The sequence below is a fragment of the Syzygium oleosum genome, unplaced genomic scaffold (genome assembly GCF_021117445.2).
Source record: "Syzygium oleosum isolate NSW1041296 unplaced genomic scaffold, Sole_v2.1 Sole_v2.02, whole genome shotgun sequence".
Taxonomy (NCBI): domain Eukaryota; kingdom Viridiplantae; phylum Streptophyta; class Magnoliopsida; order Myrtales; family Myrtaceae; genus Syzygium; species Syzygium oleosum.
Window position 1 is genome coordinate 10,156,193 of NW_026607486.1, and position 3,991 is coordinate 10,160,183.

General features: G+C 41.5%; 1 pseudogene; it reads right to left on the reverse strand.

Moving 5' to 3' along the window:
- Nucleotides 1-508: 508 nt before the first annotated feature.
- On the reverse strand, nt 509-3,520 carry LOC115689219 (cationic amino acid transporter 2, vacuolar-like; annotated as a pseudogene).
- Between the last annotated feature and the right edge of the window lie 471 nt (nt 3,521-3,991).

Genomic DNA, 3,991 nt, shown 5'->3' on the forward strand with positions numbered 1-3,991 from the left:
GTCGCTAAATATTCATGACAAAATTCATCGCTAATTATTCATGACAAAATTCGTCGCTAATTTGCCACAAACTATATTCGTCGCAAAATTCGTCGCTAATTTGCCACAAATTTTTTTTTTGTCAGTAATTTGCCACGAACTTATTCGTGGCAAAATTCGTCCCTAATTTGCCACGAAATTTTTTTTTTTGGTCAGTAATTTGCGACAAACTTATTCATAGCAAAATTCATCGCTAATTTGCCACAAAAAATTGACTTTTGCCACGAACACTGTTCCGAAATGAATTTAGCAAAGAATTTTTATTAATTCTTTAGCTACGAACTCTGCGACAAATATTATTTAGGGACGATTTCGATTATAAATCTATTAACAGCAAAATTAATTTCTAGAATTTATATTTAACATTGGTTAAGCACTTAATAACATCAAAATATTATAATAATATGAAAATGAAATACATTCATCTACATTTTCTACAAAAATGACAAATATTTTTCTTTATAATACACATAATGAGAGAATAAATAATCTTGCATATTAAAGCACCTACTTAAGCAACCTCAAGGTGGCAATTCTTTCCAGGGCAGGAACATATTGTGCCAACTGCACTTCTGGCACAGAAGATGCTGAAGCAAAGCTTATCCCCGATAGATATGAAAAGATCCTTCCAATCTTGTGCCTGGTCTGCTTTCTCCTATAAGGTTTGCATGAAGTGCTTCATCACCTCCTCCAAAGAAGTGACATTCACTTGTTGACATACAATGCGATACTGAATCAGACCATCCTTGGCAAATCTCCCCCTCCGCACATCAACACATAATAACTAACCTGACTGCCAAACAAAATATATCTACTGTTTAATATTCTTAATTAAAACCATAAAATTCCCAAAAGCAAGGAAAACTCAAAGTCCCACAAACTCAGAGAAGAAAGTGATATACATAAATTGCCAAAATATCGCATCCAAAATTAAAAGGATTGCACTTACAAAGCACATCAGTGTGGACCAGAGAGCAGTAACAGCTCCAGCTGTGATTATGTACCTGCAACGAAATAAGCAAGCATCACAAACAAAATTCTGAGTGCACATCCGTCATCCCCAACAAAAGGAGAAGCTGCCACAACCACTTTGATACAAATTATACACTTACACTGCCCAATGCATCCCATGGCTTGCAAATGCAGAGGAGATGGGGGTGTCAGGGTCCATTGCAAAGTAAGGCACAAGACCAACAATCACAATAGATACCATCATGTATAGCGCACAACATATTGATAATGCAGCAGCTATACCTAGAGGGAAATCTCGTTGTGGGTTCTTCACCTGTCAAAAAAGTAACATAAGATGACTAAATTTTGGACCTGAAAGGGATGAGATTAAAACAAAAGGCAGAATTCCAGGAGAGGGCAAAAAAATAGAGTGAAAATCTGTACCTCTTCAGCGGTGCTGGCAACTGAGTCAAAACCAATATATGCAAAGAAGACGGTTGCAGAGCCCGCAAGCATCCCATCAACCCCAAAGGGGAAGTACCTGTAGACACACTGATTACTCACAGGAACTTACTTTGCAAGATGTCTACAGGGGAATTTAAGGGAAGTATTTCAGTACCCAGTAGGAAGTTCATAACCAGGCCATCCAGTCTTGAAACCCAGATAACGGCCAGCTACTATGACAAAAATCATAGCACATACGTTAGCTGTTGTGACGATGCCTTGAGCCAGTGTACTGAAGACTACGTTCAGTCAATAATAGCTCGTAAAGGCACTTTCCGCATCAAATAAATCTACAAGAGGGATTACCTCCTTAATTCCCACACATAACAGCCCAGTAACGACAATTACTAGAACTGCAGCACATGGGTCTACCACTATATCAAGCCCAAGGATGTACTGACGAGCTAAAAACGCAGGAAGACTGTCCCCTCCACCAAAGAGCAATGCCTAGAAAAAATCGATCTCAAAGTCAAACATAAAAGCACCGACATTTAAAAATAAAACCCAAGAAATCTTTCCTTATGGAAGTACTTTGCGGTTAGCAAAATACAATGCTGGAATGTGCTAAAATAACTCGTAATCCTTAACTATCCAAAGTGGAATCCATCAAGCTACCAACACCACAAAATCTTAAAAGAAAATAAACCTCATCTCAGAAGAAAAGCAGTCTAAACTATGAACGAAAAAGGACACAAAGCAACCCTATCTGAACTTGCTAGGAAATCCTGCAAAACTCATTGATTCATGACAAAATCCTGACCAGGTTAGGAGATATGGCACGAGCTACAGCTGAGCCACCAATTGTGTATTCCAGTATCAGCGCCCAACCAATCAGCCAAGCAACACTGTCAAGCAAAAAGCCATGTTGAGATGATGGTTCAAACAAACAATTGAACTCTTAAAAAGGTGGATGCAAGTCTAGTTGTCTATTTCAATTTCAACACAGTCAAAGCCAACTCATACAATCGCAAGCAGTCGAGATTAGAAGGAAAAAATGTTGATCATCATAATTCAGGAAGGGTGAAAAGAGAAATTACTAATCAAACACAGCCTCAATTAAAGATTGCTCGCGACCTGAATAATTCTCAAAAAAGTTCTACAAAGTATTATCCTTCTCCAACACATATGTATGAATAATGATACGCGCTCCCAGCAGATGGACAACGGCTTGCAAGCTTCGCATAACAGAAGGCTGAAAGAGCTACTGCAATTCCAGCTATCAGGAACGAGAAGGTGAGAGCCGGTTCGGAATGCTCTCTAGCAACTGTCCCAACAAGAATGTAAACTCCAGCTCCGATCGTAGATCCGACCCCTTACCAAACCATAAAGCCCAAAGTAAGCAACTGAGACCTTTGATAATAAATAGGAATGATGCAAAAGAATAGGCCAAATAATTACATAAGAGGCGCCGTCATGTACAGGGAAAATAATACAGTCAATGCTAAGTTCAGTGACTTTTAAACTGAAAAAATAACCAAAGACCAGAAATTGCTAATCGTGAATGAAAAAGAAAGAGTAAATCGGTCCACGGAGAAGATATTTGAAGAGCAAATCATCTTCAAGCGCAAAGAGCACCATGAAACGAACTCCAAAAACTTCATCAATCAGGGAATGTCAAGTTCGATCAGCCTCATCTCAACAAAAACAAAGCTTCCGAGTTCCAACGGCCAATAGGGAACATTGTAACGCGAGCAACAAACAATTTTGCCATCAGCAACACCATCGACAACACAAAAAGAGGCCAAAGAACCAAACCACAGATCCACCCACACCAACAAAACCACAAAAAAGGAAAAAGGGGAAGAACTTCAGTTCGATTCAGCAATTACCAATGGCGATAAGGTGAAGAACGGACAGCTCCTTGGCCAATTGATGACGACCGCCCCCGCCGGACTTGGCGCGAGCCGAATCGACTTGCTTCCTCCGCACCAGGCCCTTCAACCAATCCCCCGACGATCCACTCCCACCCGCCTTTTGGGAACCACCCAAAAAACCCATCAGATCGAATTCAGACAAATCCTCAAATCCGCGCCCCCCTCCCTTCACACGAAAGGGCCACGAATCGAAAGCTCCTTATATACACAACAGACTCAACAGCAAAAACCAAAAAACAAAAAAGTGAATCAAACGCCGCCAGCAGCCCCCCCCCCCCCCTCGGCGTATCTTCAGAGACGTGTCGAAGCGGACAACATCGGAACGATGACGAAATGAGCTACAGGGACGAAGCTACCGGCGTTTCCCTGCAAAGCTCGCGACGAATTCTGGCCCCCGTCCGTCCGTCGCCCCCAATTACTTCGCGTGCGGGTCGAATCGCTACTTGCTAGAGCTTCTTTATAGGATTGAAGCGATAATAAACAACTGAAGCAGCTTTTTCTTCGGTATAAGTAAGTTCATCAGCGACAGCACCATCTTCTGAGACAACAGCACCATCCTCTTGCTCCGCCTCCTCCACCTCTAATTTCTCGGGGAGCTCCTCCTTGCCCTCGACGGGGCAGGA